We start from the raw sequence: 15,498 nt of genomic DNA on the forward strand, positions 1-15,498 counted from the left end.
CCATGTGTTTCACTAGAAGCGTTTTCTTTTCCTTCCATCTTTCAAAGTATTTCCTGGGATTCACTGGTGCTCCAATTGCTCTTCTACCATGCAGGCATTTACATGGGAGGGGGGATATTACTTATGGACACAGCGGAGTGGTTGTTTTTTCTTTTATCTATCTCTGAGAAGTTATTGGCTTCACAAAGTTCAAACCTCTGAACTTTGGCCTGTATCGGTATGTGCTGGAATGTGTAAGCTTACCCAAGTGACTAGTGAGATACCTAGAAGTTAGGAAATCTACAGTGAAAATAATCCAACCCTGAAGAGCAATATTAGAGGTCATTTGCCTTATCACCTAGGTGACAGCAATTTTTACCGTCACTTCTATTATATATAACATAGACTCATATGAGCTCATACAGAGTGCACAATACATGAAGCCAGCAAGGCATGCATGCAAATCCGCACAGGACAGTGCTCCAGACAACTAGCTTGTGACATGTGATTGCATCTCACATTGAAAAAAGAAAGTAAAATGAAAGCATTCATTCAGCGTGTCCTTAGCAAATTTATCTCTCTCCACCCAAGGTTGTAATCTAGTCATCACAAGAGCCAAAAACAGCGCTCAAAATAGCCCTTGTGAACATTAGCTCTTATCTCTCCCTCTTGAACCGGGGAGTAAGGCCTGGACCAAGGCCTGGCGAATGTGTTTGTGCACAGACAGGTGTTTACATGTTACTTCATGCATGCTGGTCTCCAGGCCAGCCCAACAACAGAGCGAGGGTATGGATCACACAGAGAAGTAAGCTTTAACTGGAGAGCCTGGCAACAGAGCCTAGCTTTTGTGGTTGCATTTCTACCAATGCCTTCCGGCCTTGTAGAGGAAGGATGAGAAATCCTGACCATCAAGGATCACTGAAGGCTGAGCAAGTGACATTCACACCCACAACACAATTTGCAGCATCTCCATATGGGCACCCGAGCTAGATATTCACCGAGGGTTCCATGATATGGTTTTAGCAAGACAAGCAATGCACATTTGATTTGGTCAATATGTCATCCTCAAGTGACCCATTGTCTGTAGTTGAAGTAGGCAAGCGTATACATGACCAGAGCACCCCCGACCTGCTTCTTAATTTAAAGTTGTGCTCCTTTCCCAAGGTGACCTTGAAGAATTCAAGATCAAGTTTGATTTTTTTTTTTCATCTGGAATCCAATCCCTTTCAGCCTTTATATTTCAGAGCGGTTCATTTTTTCTGGATCTCAGTCCTCTGTGGATTGTAAACCATCAGATATCAAAGAAAAAGGACAGGAGTCAAAGGCTTGTCCATAATAGCAGTACATGGTACCATGTTATGAGTCTGATCATAGTGAGATGTCAACAGAAACATACTCATCCACCTGTGTAGGTGGGAAAACAGAAGTTCCCCACGTGGCTATGAGGAGCCACCCTAAGCCCGGGACAGAGACGGGATGAGGGAAACCACAGCACCACCCTCAGTATCTCATGAAGCTGAGGGGGTCATGGGGTGCACGCTCTAGCCTGCAGTGATTCCATTCTGATGATCACACAGACATTTACAATGTATTATGTGCCAGGGCCATGAAGCTTCATTTAAAAAAAAAAGACCCCATTTCCGTTAGCCCCTGACTAATTTACATGGAATCCTTAATGGGGGACGCCTTCGATCAGCCCCTCATCTGCCAGGCACTTCGGGGACTGGGTTCTTGCTTTTGTGATGGAAGCAGAGGAAAAGCCATGCCCTTGAGACCTTTGACCTCTTCCTGCGTGCAGTAGGGGAATGGCGTTCCCCTAAATTCATGTCTACCTGAAACCCCTGAAGATAGCCAAAGTTAGAAGTGAAGCATTTGCCTGTCGCAATGAATAACTGCAGTGAGATCATAGTGGGGTGGAAGAAAGAGGTCCTGGATTCCGCAAGAGCATCCTTAGGAGATGGATCCCGGGACCATGAGCACCTTCAGAGGTAAGGAGTGCGGGATGGCCTCTTCCCCCCAAGCTCCTGGGAAGAACCAGCCCAGCCTATGCCTTGATTCTGGAGTTCTGGCCTCCATGAGTGTCAGGAGCCAATTCTTGCATTGGAATGATCTGGTTGTGGCAATTTGTTACTGTGGCCCAGGAAGTCTATAGTCTACACTTCCTGTAGGTTCTGGTTTGGGGTTTGTTTGTTTTTTTTCCATTTAGGCCATTGTATAACTCCCACAGTGCTTTATAGAATGAAGACAGCTTTCAAAAATTAAGGTAATCCCTGGTTATAGCAATCAGATTCCCTGAATTTTGCAAAGACATTATTAGTTTTGCAAACTTCCATGTGATCTCGATACCTGCCCATTGGCCTGACTTTTCTGGTTAGGAAACTCTGGCTCTCATACCACTAGGGGAAAGGGTCCAGTGTGCATCCTAACGGAATTGTGACTCTGTGAGGCTTTGTTGGAACAAACTTCTCTAGATGTCTTAACGTTTTATTGGTTTGAAAACAGTGTTAGAAGTTAAAAATAATCAGCTAGAGGAAATTAAAACCTGATTTCCTTAGTTTGTTTTCCAACCAACAACTGTGAACAGACTGGTCAATGGTGATTGTTTCGTGTGTACTCACTAACTCCAACAAAATCCTAATTCTCCTGGAATTACCCTACAACAATTAAGAGTTCACTGGTCCAAAGCACAATTAGGTCCAAACACAATGGAATCTCAGACAACCAATCAAGTTTCTCCCAACATTTTGATTCCCAAATAAACATTTCCTTTTCTTTGGTGCCTTAAAAGCTGAGAGTTTGTGCTCAGAGAGAGACCATCTCTGCAGATTTCTTTTACTCACATACACTAAAAAGTATTTGTTCCACTCCAAGAAAGATTTAATATGCATTTGATTGTGTATTTGTGCACTCAGTAATTCATGTATTCAATAAATATTTATGGAGAGCTACTGACAGGGCAAGGATGACGTGATTCTTTAAAGGATTCAACTAAAATATGTTCAACTTAGCAGGATAAAAGAATATTTTGGGATCAGTGAAAGATTATCATTCTTTCCTGAAACATTATTTTCACATTTCTATTTCACTATTTTCTATAATACTTTAATCAGTAAAACTGACTAAACAATGTGTTTGCAAATTTAAAAATTGCAGAAGGGAATCCAATTTATAAAACCTATTCTGGATAAATTAGATTAATTGCTATTGAAATTAACCTTTAGTACAAAGCAAAACATTTTGCAACCCAATACTGGTAAGCTGAATATGTCATTTTCTCCCCCCCCCCTTTTTTTTTCTTTGTGTCAGTCCTGAGGCTTAAACTCAGGGTCTGGGTGCTTTCCTTGATTTTTTTTTTTTTTTTTTTTGCTCAGGGCTCATGCTTTACTACTTGAGTTACATCACTTCCAGCTTTCTGACATTTAATTAGAAATAAGAGTCTTGTACACTTTCCTACTCCGGCTGGTTTCAAACTGTGATCCTCATATCTCAGCCTCCTGAGTAGCAAAGATTACAGGCGTGAGCCACCAGCACCTAGTAGCTGTCTTTTCTTTTCTTTTCTTTTTTTTTGTCGGTCATGGGGCTTGAACGCTGGGCTTGGGCACTGTCCCTGCGCTCTTCAGCTCAAGGTGAGCGCTCTACTGCTTGTGCCACAACACCACTTCCAGTTTTCTAGTGGTTTATTGGAGATAAGCCTGGGCTGGCTTTGCACCATGATCCTCAGATCTCAGCCTCCTGAGTAGCTAGGATGACAGGAGTGAGCCACTGGAGCCCGGCATAGCTATCATTTTTATAACAAGTAAAAACTGTAACCTGCCAGGTTCCTGTGCATATGGAAATGCTTAGTGTGAACCAGTCCATGGAGATTAGCAGATGTGTTTAGGGGATTAGATGACAGTTCCATTAAAATTTTAAAGGAGTGACTGCAGCAACAAAAGAAGAAAAATAGCCTCCATCATCGCCCACTAACTATGACTCTTTGCTAGTCCACGCCTGGAAAGGCTTCGTAGATTGGATCGTCACACTGAGTGACCAGCGCAAACCCTGGGGAAACACTGTGAGTGAGCAGCGACATGCTGCCCGGGGGTGACTCAGCAAGACAGGACTTGGGGAACAAAACGCAGACCCCAAGTGTCTGCAAACTGCACTTCTGCTTCAAATTGGCTTGTGTCCCCCAATGTCCAAAACCCAATCCAAGTCTGAGCAGCTCCATATTCATGCCATCGTCCCAGGCCTGGGCAAAAGACATGAAGAAAGATTTTTTTTTTTCCTTTTCTAAAGAAGATATAAAAATGGACCACACATCAGGTATACAAAAAGGCATTCAACTCAGGAGTCTTCAGGAAACTGCACATCAAAAATCCCCTTCTATCTGCTAGCACCCAAAAGACGGAGGTCAGTGCACCCAAAGGGAGCCCCTTCCCACAGCGGGTGGGGTGCAGGAGGGGGGTGCAGGAGGCGGGCACTGTACAGGAAGCAGTGTGGAGATTCCTAGGGAAATTAGAATCCATCTACCAACATCACTCTGTCCTGGGCAAAAACACAAGAAAGGGCAACCAGCACAGCGGGAAGATCTCTGTGCATCCCTTCCACTGTGACACTAGTTACCTTAGCCAAGGTATGGAATCAACCTCCGTGGATGGGTGGATAAAGAGCTGGCAGTGCCCCGGGACAGAGACAAAGGCATATGTACACACAGGACCGTGTACCTGCTATGTACATGATGTGTAGGTGTGTCCATGATGGAGGATCACTTCATTCAAAAGAGAAAGGAGTTTCTAGCCCTTGCCAAAAAAGTGGATACTTCTTGAGGACACGGTCCTGGGAGAAACAGTTATCCTGGGAGAAAGAGATTGGCCACAGAAGGAAAAATACTGGATGATCTCAGTTAAAAAAATGTTGAATAGATAGAAATAGAAACTGAGACAGTGGTCACAGATGGAGAAGGAAGTGGTAAGATACAGGTCAAAGAGACAAAGGCTCAGGCAGGCAGGATAGCCAAGTCTAGAGCTCTCGTGTGCAAGATGGAGCTGCACTCTGCTCTGTACCTGGGGAATTTGTTCCAAGCGTAGATTTGGGGTGCCCTTGCCCCATCCCTCCACACGATGGGCATGTTAACTTGCTTGAGTGTAATCACTCTATCATATCTATACGTTTACCAAAACAGGTCACGGACCTTAAATTTAAAATAAATGGCAAAAGTCACAGTTCAAGCTACCTTGGGGAAAGGTATGCTTTGTAAAGTAAAAATGTGCAATACAGTTGTGTCTCTATCTGGAAAAAAAATACTCCAGATTTTTTAATATAAGCAACAAATTCTCTGTGACCTCGCACAGAGACATTGGTAGCAACCTCTATTACTGGACTCACTCACATTTTTATCACACAGGATAAACATTTATTCTTTCATTGAGTAGACACTTTGTGAGAACCTGATTCACACCTAGGCACAATCAGTACAAAAAAAAAGATTACAGTAAGTGCTGGGAATATAGCTCAGGTGATAGAGCCCCTGCTTAACAAACACAAGGCCCTGAGTTCAAGTCTCATTAAAGCCAAGACAAGAAGAAGAAAAGAACAAGAAGACGAGATAGGACACAAAGCCTTAATCGCTAAAGGAAATGAATTCTCTTATTCAATAGCTTATAAAAAAGGAAGTGAGTAAGAAATCAGTGCTAAAAATGAGTTTCATTTCTCAAATTTTATTATTGTTTCCAAAGAATATATCTGCATACAAGGGGAAAGAAAAAGGAAAGAAAGAAAGAAAGAAAGAAAGAAAGAAAGAAAGAAAGAAAGAAAGAAAGAAAGAAAGAAAGAAGTACTAACAGATCCTTGATGGCGTTAATATCAACTATTTTAATTTCTTTTTCTACATCATTATTTTCTTGTCTCCTAGACTAATTGTTTCTGAGATGGGGTTGAGATACAGTTGTTTCAACAGTATATTATTTGATGGATCTAAGGTCAAAGAAAAACAAACAAACATGATACATCATATTCATAAATAGGTGGGGTTTTTTTGGTCCGATTGTGGGGCCTGAACTCTGGGCCTGGGCACTGTCCCTCAGCTCTTCAGCTCAAGGCTGGCACTCTACCACTTGAGCCACAGCACCACCTCCAGCTTTTTTCTTTTTGCTTATGTTGTGCTGAGGAATCGAACCCAGGGCCTCTTGCATGCAAAACAAGCGCTCTACCACTGAGCCACCTTCCCAGCCCCATAAATAGGTTTGTTAAATGACAACTCCTTTGTACAACTGCTTAATGATAAAAATAAAATTTATAAGTAAATAAATGAATACCAAAAAAGAGAGAGTTTCAGGGAAGAAGCCACGGGATTGGGCTTCTGAGAGGAGATCATAGGACTGAGGTTTCAGAGAGAAGGCCACGGGACTACCACACCTTGGGCCATCAGATAGGAGCCTGTCTGCGGTCTGGCCTGTGATGACATCACACAATTCAGCTTACACAGCCTTAACTGAGTCAGGATCAGGGACAAGGGAAGGAGAGGACGGGGAGGAGGCAGCAGCATGAAGAGACCTGTGGACATTGTGGACATGCAGGGACTGGACCCTCACTCATGAAGCCAGGAGGTACTGACACCAGGATGTGCTCACATTCCAAACATTGCGCCTTCCTTCAGGTAAGCACACTTGAGAAAGGAAGTGAATCTGTCAGCTGGGTACCAGCGGCTCTTGCCTGTAATCCTGGCTATTCCGGAGTCTGAGATTGGAGGATCACAGCTGAAAGGAAAGTTCAGGAGACTCTTATCTCTAAATAACTACCAAAAAGTCAGAAGTGAAGCTGTGACGGAAGTTGAATGAAGATGCTCAGCGGCAGTGCCCAGGCCCTGAGTTCAAGCCTCAGTGCAGGCACAAAAGCAGAACAACAACAACAAAAAGTTGAGAGCGGGGGTGAATCTCTAAAAGAAACCTCTCTGAGCAATTTTATTTCAATTCTCTTTTACCTCACGTGCCAAATAAGTATCTAGAGGACATGGATATGATCAGAGGAGAGTATTTATATCCTGGCATCCTTGTGAGACCCTCCACTAAACCCTGCCCAGTTATGACAGTTTCTTAGGACCAACTCTAGTCTCTGCTTCCCCTGGGCAAGCACCATGTCTCGGGCATGCTTGCTGGGCAGAAATTCCCTCCCCCTGCCCTCCTCTCCCATGCGCTGCATTGGAGCATGGGTGCCTGGGTGCATGGGGCATTTTCTGCACAGCAAGGACCTGCATGTCCAGTCCTTGTGCGGCAGTGAGTGGCTGCAAGCAATCCAGGCCTCCCGGAGGGAAGGCTGGGCGGAGCTCAGATGTCCATGTCCAGAGCCGGCTAACAAACAGCATTTCCTGGGCCTTTGCCAGGGCTGGGTGAGGGGCTCTCAGGTGCTATTTATTTGGTTTACTTTATCGTTCCCTGTTATTGTTTGCTGTGTTGATAGTGTTTTTTCTTCCCCCACACAAAGGGGCCTCTGGTCAGGGACTCATCCGGTGGATGGTGGATGGGTATTGATGGCTCTCCATTGTTCTGGGCGTTGTGCCTTGTGCTTTGCTTTGCTTGGGTTCAAAGGGTCCAAACAATGCATTCCTTGGAATTTAATAACTGCTGTAAACTCGGCAAAGAGAACAAACTGTGAGCTGAAATTGTTTTATTCAAATCGGGTGATCTTGGCTTGACAAAAAAAAACATCTACAGCAACCCAAATCACAGAGAAAAACATTATAGATCGTGCATCACTTTTTCCTGACTCTCAAGAGCCCAATAATAGCACAGTCTTTAAATGACAGCATTACTCACAGATAGGGCTTAGGGCTGCTCCCTATGCAAGAGACATCCCCCGACCCCAGCCCAGAACCAGGGGCTAAAATCATTGCTTCGCAACTTCACTTCTTCACCTGCTTCAAGCCAAGGAACTGTCCCTGGGGAATCTGGAGCTAATCCTGCTGGACAAGACAGGGCTAATGAACAGAGCCACCCCCCACCAATCCCCCCCTACACTCTCCTCCCCCCCCCACCCACTGGCAGAGGAAGGGCCATGCAGAGTCCTTTCTGCCCTTCCTGGCCCCTCTGCCCCTCTGGCTGGGCTGCTATGCTATCTGTGTAGGAAGTGCAGGCAGGAAGTATCTGTCTACAAACGCTTTACACTCAAGGTAACTGCTGGAGCAGCATTTTAACTGTTTACCAAATCAGTAAACATGAGGGGGGGGAGGTTTTCCATCTCCAGAGATCAAGACTTCAAACACTTATTTGTTTGCTTACTTCAAGATGAGCTTCTTGTCAAAAGTAGGCACTGTGGCTGAGGCCTGGCAGAGCCTCGTCCCAGCAGAATGGTCCCTAGGCAGGGCTGGGGTGCCCTCTCTGGGATGGTCAAGGAACAAAGGGGGGGAGGAGGTTACCTTCAGGGAGAGCTACCAAGCTAAGGGCATTTTTTTTCCTTTTTTCTATGTTTAACCCAGGCTTAGCCGAGTATTCTTTTCAGCTGCATTCTTTGGCTCTAACAAAGTGGGAAAGCCAAGAGAACAATTCAGATGAACTCAAACAGGTGGATTGCATAAATCAGAGCATGACTTCTGTCTAACCCGGGATCGTCTTTTGTATTTATTTTTATTTTTTTAGTTTTTAGGTGATAGACAGGCTTCCAGCTGGGGAAGCTTGCACAGAACGAAGGGTGATGGCCAGGCCCAAGGTGAGGGTGCCGATGGCTTACTTGGCACTGGCCTGTCCCCCTTTATTCCTCTTTCCTAGATGAAAACACTGTGAACTGCACCCCAGATGTCCTGGGATGACAGACATGTCCAAGGGCTGCACTGTGGGGAGTGAAAAACCAGACCCCCCCCAGATGTGTGGGTGTTCAGATGCTGAGGAAGAGAAGGGTCCTCTTACTCCGCTGTCGATGGTTCTTACAGCTTACTGTGGGATGCTAGCAATTGCAAAGAAGGAGAAAAGAGGAGAGGAAGAAGTACAAAGAGCTGCTCACACTGGTAATCCTAGCTACTCAGGAGGCTGAGATCTGAGGATCAAAGTTGAAACCAGCAAGAAAAACCTGAGAAACTCTTCTTTCCAGCTAGCCAACATAAAAGCCAGAAGTAGAGTTGTGACTCAAGTGGTAGAGCTCTAGCCTTGAGTCAAAAAACTAAGCAAGAACATGAGGCCCTGAGTTCAAGTCCCAGTACCAGCATGCGTGTGTGTGCGCGCACGCACACACACACACACACACACACACACACACACACACACACACACACAGAAGCATTTGTTCAACCCAGATTCCCCAATCCCTTGCTCCAGGAGCAAGGACCAGCAGAGGTGGCCCTTTCCCACTGAGGTCCTGCAGCCACAGCACCACCTCCTGGGCCTGCCTCTCCCCCTGGCTCTCGCCAGCTGCCTTCTGGGCCTCCAGGCCCTGCCATGATGATAAGACGGTCCTTTCCCACACATGCTATTTTTAAGGATGCCACGGAAGAAATGGCTTATCAAGTGCCTCTCTGTGCAAAGATAAACATTTCTGCCTGGAGTCTGCCTGGTTTGGCACTCCCTGGAAGTTCAGGACACACACACACACACACACACACACACACACACACACACACACACGCACACGCACACACACGCGCACACACACACCGATCCAAAGCGCACTGCGCAATGAGAAACCACAGACTTCAAAAAAATAACAATCTTGGAGCAATGTCTTGAGAAATCTACCTCAAATTGAGACATGAACTAATTGTGTTGACAAACTGTGATATACAATTTCAACAGACTTTTCTTCATCACAGGTGAGCCTTGTGTGCACACCAACATTTAACAACAACAGAAAAAAAGATCACTCCTTGGGACGCAAGTTCACAAGTTGCTGTTTGCAGGTGAGCTGAAGTACCAGCCCTGAGGAGGGAGGATGTTAATGTCAGTGGGCAGGGCCTCTCTTTAGAGAGAATCCTGTGCTCAATCCTTGTTCAACAGACCACAAAGGAACAAACAGACAGGCCACAGCTCCACGCACAGTTGGCTAGGCTGTCATGTCACTCGGGCTGGAGAGTGAGTGAGAGCCATTTGTGTCACCGATGTGGAATGAGTGACAAATGCATTGTTAAATCCAAGCGTGTGGGATAGTTGCATGATGGTCTTTATCATACTTTCCAGAACTTTCCATGCATTGTTTTCAGTAAGGGTTTGAAGGAACAGCCCTAAGGTTAATGTTATGCTTGGATTTTCACCTGGCACTCTAACAAATAAATAATTTTGCTTGGCCTTCTTTACATTTCTTCTTGAAACGTCTGAGCACTTATCTGCCCATACCAGCTGACCGCCCAGGTCCTCCCAGGCTGAACTCTGTGAGGACCTTCGAAGCCTGTGGAAAACTCTGACCTGAACGTTCATCAGAGACACCGCGGCAGAGCGAGGAAGTTGGTACACACTGGGGAGGGAGGGGACACCAAGATGGCCAGCTGACCTGACACCCAAAACCAGTGCCCTTGAGAAACACCATATATGGGAAGAATCCTTGTCCCTGAGAAAAGGCTGAGTTGGCACTAAAACTTTTCATTTGGGGGGAGGCCAAGTTGGGGGGGGGAGACAAATGGAGAGAGGAATGGGAGGAGGAAAATGCAGTCACCAATATTCAATGTACATACGTCAAAATGGAACTAGGAAAATGGAGGGGACAGGTGGAATTGGGAGAGATGGGGGGAATCATCACCAATCAAAACGTACTGGGCAGATAAACTGACCTGTGGAATGGAAACTCCTTTGTACAGCTACTTACAAATGACACAATTATCACTTAAACAAAAGACTTTTCACTTGGGACTTTTTCAGTACTTCATTTTGATTAGTCGTAAGAGGAAAACTAATGTGGCTTGTTGGATTTTTCACCCAAAACTAGATCATGTCAAATAGCCACGTAGAACTAAGTGTAACCGTCCAGGAATGCAATGTTTGCAGCATCATTCAATAAATCATGTTTGTCTGGGGAGTAACAATATTTGGGGCCAACAGAAATGACAGGAAGAAAAGCGGTCAGGTGATGTTAAAGGGTGGAGACTAATAGGTTGGTATGACTTGAACGGTTTCTTGGTCTCTGCTATCCTCTGAGAGCAGAGTATTGAGAGCAGAGTTTAGCACAGCGTGGCTAAGTAGCTTGTAGCCATTACAGTGGTGCTAACTTTTTATTTTATTTTATTTTTTGTCTTTTATATTTTGGTACTGGGGATTGAACCCAGGACGTTGCACTTGCTAGGCACCAGCCCAGGAGCTACCGTTCAAAAGTGCTCTCCTATCATCTTCAAAATATTCATTTAAATATATGCAATTAATTTCCTTTTACCAGGAGAAATATCCATTTGGAATTGATGATGATTGTATTATTCTGATTCTATGACTTTCTCTTTATGACTGCTGAAATTTTTTATTAAAATTTATTTTTCTAACCAAAATATTCTGCATCCCTATGATGAGCCAGTTCTGCTGAGGGTCCAGAGAAAGGCAGGCTGTCTCTGACTCTGGTGTACACCAAAGTGCTCACTCTCACACATAGACACACACTGGGCAAAGGAGAGGACAAGAAAGACACTGAAGACTGAGAGACTTGAGATGAACCTGCAGTTTCTGAAACAGCATCTCAGCAAAGTTCAAGAGGGAAAATATGCAGAACACAAGTTGAAATCAACAGAGACTGAAAGTAAACTAAGATGATGTAATATATGTAAAATAAAGTAAAATATAAAAATGAAATAAAAATTCCAGAGTTTTGCATTCAAAAGTAATGAAGTGCTAAACATGAATGCAAATACAAATCAAAATGAGTTTGTGTTCTTTCCTATTCAATGTGAGCTCCAGATCCTCCAGCCACAGGGTCAATCCTTGAAGACAAATGACAAAATGTGACATGGGAAATAATTAAATTTGGCAAAGACTTCAAAAATGAGTATATATACTTATTGGCCCAATAGTCCGCTTTCCAAAAAGCCATACCAACAAAGTAAAATTAAAAAAAAAAAATCAAGCAGAGCGTTCATTGCAATGTAACAAGAGAAAAATAGAAGAGGACTTTTTTTCTGTAAGAAAATACCAAGTTATAAAAGTGTTGGCATTTATTTTAGAAAGATGTGCAGTGAAACATAAAGTCCTGCTTAGCATTGATGTTATGCCTGAGTAATAACAAAAATCAAGAGATGCAAAGAAAATTCTGCTTATTATTCTCCATGTAAAACACAGAGAAATTAAGAACAGGAAAAAACAAAACAGCTGGGTATACAGAGGAACAAACAAGTGCATAGAACCAGAAAGACCCACACCAAACACCAGTAGCCACTTCCTGTGGCTCACGGGAATTTGGGACGATGTATGTGGACATCATAATTTGCCTTCATTTTCTCTACAGTGAGAAAGTTTTGCAATTTATAACATATGCAAAGCAACAAGACGCATTTTTCAGAAGTCATGGGAAAGCAGGGCGGTGGAGGAATTCCAGAAGCCCTCTTGCTACCTGAAGCAGGAGCACAATGCAATGACAGGGCCTCCTGCAGCCACGCTGCAGCCCATGCCAGGCCTGGGAGCTAGATGAGATTCCCCCCCATGTGCCGGGACTGTGCCCGCCCCGCCTCCTGACCTGCCAGGTGAGCCCTGCCCGCGTGTGGGCCGTCAGTCCTTTGCCTCAGGTCACAAGCCCTGGGCTGCAGCTGCCTGTGAGGTCACACAAAGCCAGAGGAGGAGGGGGTGACCACAGCTTCCCGGGGCGGCGGTGCACACGGCCCCCTCCATCCTGCCCCTGAGTCGGGGGATGTTCCCTAGCTCTCGTGGGCCTGGCGTGTGCCGCCGCAGGCCGCACTGAACCTGTCACAACGCCTCCACCGGCCACGCCGGCCGCCCTGAGGGCCTCCCGTCCGCAAGCCCCTCGGTCACTGTCTGCCGAGTCACTGGGTGTCACCGTCACCCTGGGACGTCGCCCTCCAGCAGGGGAGTTCCTGAATCTACCACGGATGGTTAGGTTTGAGGGTCTAATTGATTTGTAAGCTTAGAGAGAGAGCATGAGAGAGCAAGAGAACGAGAAAGAGAGAGCTTTAAAAAAAAAAAAGAACAAAAAACAGAGTGGCACAATCACCTTCCAGGTCTTGATTTCACCATTGATCATGGAGAGAAGGTTCTGTTTCTAAACATTCTTAGAGCATGGGGGTCCTGCAGTGCCTGGGGGGAGGGGTGGTGGGAAGGCACAGATTCCTTCACCCCCAGTGCTCTCCGGGGAGCAGGGGTATACAGGTATGCGTGCATGCAGAGTGAGTCCCCCGAGGCTTAGCCTCTAGGTTCCTAAGGAATGGTGCAGGCAGCAAGCCGTCTGAGACAAAGGCAAAGCTCTGAGTCTGCTGGTTTACACAGCAGGGCAGCAACAATGGAGTCATTCCTTCCTCTGTCTCCAGATTGCTCAAAGCAACGAGAAGGAAACCACTCACACCGCCCAACATCCAGAAGGCTGATGTAGTAGATTTATATATATATATATATATATATATATATATATATATATATATATATATATATTACATAGCTATATATATATATCATATAATCTGCATTATATATATAACACAATGTAGTAATTTCCCAAATCACATCCTCTGAGGAGGAGGTTCACTTTTCCCCCATCACCCTGAGAAGGATCGTTACTATTCCTTGGGTCCACTGTGTGCTCAGCAGGACGTGGAGAAAACAAGCTTTGTGTTTTTAAATTCATCAAACCCAACTCCCGTGTCACTCCAATGCTTCAATTATCAAACTCCCCAACCTGTGCACTCTAGGAAAGTAATTGTGTTAAGCGAGGTGTTGAAGCAGTAACATGGAGAGCCTCCCCTGTCCCTTCCTCCCAGCCCGCTGTCTGAGAAGCCTTCCCTCCTGTCCTTCCTATCAGGGTGTCTGTGGCCAGGGAAAAATCACTGCTGCACTCCAACTTAACAACGACGTTCTAAGCTCTAGGCCCCAGGCGTCAGGCCTAAGCCATGGTGCTTCCATCACTGGGTCGGAGTATAGAGCAGCATTTCCACTACCCGTCCTTTGATGCATTTAAAGGTCATAGACTGCAGATGATCCCTGGCTTCATTACATTTCCAAATGGTGAGCATTACAAGGGGGGTCAGGAATGCCTGAGAGTGGCTTCCTAACTGAAGCCAGGGGAGAGAGGGCTCACACAGGCCTGGGAGCAGAGGCAGGGTCTGCCGGCCAGCCCCCTGCTGTTCTGCAGGGAAGCCCAGCAAGGTCGCAGGGTCAACAGAGCACGGAGCATATAGCAAGGAGCAAACACTGTGAGTGTCCCACTGCCAGGGACCCGGGCCTGCGTCTTTCCAAGCCGTTACTAGAATCCTTCATCAGATCCTAAAATTTGTCCATGATAAACCTAAAACTCCTCAAATTGCTTTTACGTGTTCAAAGTGAAAACACGGTGTTCCTCATTCCAACCTGAGCGAAGGTAACTGGCAGAAAGCGTCAACAAGCCTGAATAGGAACAGCTCACTTGTCAAGTGGTTCACAGGGTCTTACAAACACTAATACAAGAAAGGAAAAAAAACCTATCCCACACAGACACAGAGAACCCACCTCACAAATCTAGAGGATCTGATGCCTAATGGACTAATGGCTTTATTTACTGGAAAAGTCCAAAACACAGAGTGCATTTCAGATGTGAACTTGGGGGAGGCGGGGAGGGAGGGATGCTCCCTAATTTCCCCAGACAGCTGTAATTTTCCTCATGCTAATTTGAGCTTCTCATGAACATAATTAAAACTGTAGTCAACTGATCCAGGGTCTCCTTTTTCCACTCTCTCAACAAGGCTGTAAAATCACCTCATTACTTTGCTCAGGAAACCACACCGAAACATGTCTTCAAGGAAGTCGCGTATAAAGAGAGGCTATTTTTACAGAAAGTTCTTAAAGAATTCACTTGAAGTCACTTAAATGTTCACTGGGGAGACGTGCCATCCACATGCAACGCACTGTCATAAACCATGAAATCAAGGCCAGCAGACTTCACAAGTTTCAACTTCACAAGTTTCAACTCTTTCTCCAAAACGGATTGGGAGAACCATAGCACACTCAAACTTCAAAAAAAAAAAAAACACAAACATGTCTTCATGGATATATGTTTCAAATTAAACAGAGTTTCACACACTGCCCCCCGCCCTGCTAAAGGAACACTCTATAATGCCGGTGCCCTGCCATGCACTGATTCGTTTGGGATACCTAAATGAGCTTTCCAGATTGACAAAGAATATTGGATCTAATTGTCATGAAATACATGTATAATTAAGACCAAAACTAAGAACAAAGGGGACTGCATTTGGGGTCATAAACTCAAATAATGTCTACTCTTTTAGCTGAAAGCAGCATCCTACAAATTTGCAATTTTAAAGTCTCCTACTATCACAATTGTATTTTATTAGTAGTTGTAGTTATAATTAATCATTGTAGTTGTGCAATAACTATATTTTAATAGACTCCAAGCCTTGAAGCCAATGAAAGGTAAATCCCCACATGA

General features: G+C 44.9%; 1 protein-coding gene across 7 annotated transcripts in view; it reads right to left on the reverse strand.

Moving 5' to 3' along the window:
• The window catches only part of Erg (ETS transcription factor ERG), a 236,736-nt gene that overhangs the window by 74,236 nt on the left and 147,002 nt on the right, over positions 1-15,498 (reverse strand). The window lies entirely within an intron of this gene.

The sequence above is a fragment of the Dipodomys merriami genome, unplaced genomic scaffold, assembly GCF_024711535.1.
Source record: "Dipodomys merriami isolate MVZ:Mamm:240054 unplaced genomic scaffold, mDipMer1.0.p SCAF_2, whole genome shotgun sequence".
Classification (NCBI taxonomy): domain Eukaryota; kingdom Metazoa; phylum Chordata; class Mammalia; order Rodentia; family Heteromyidae; genus Dipodomys; species Dipodomys merriami.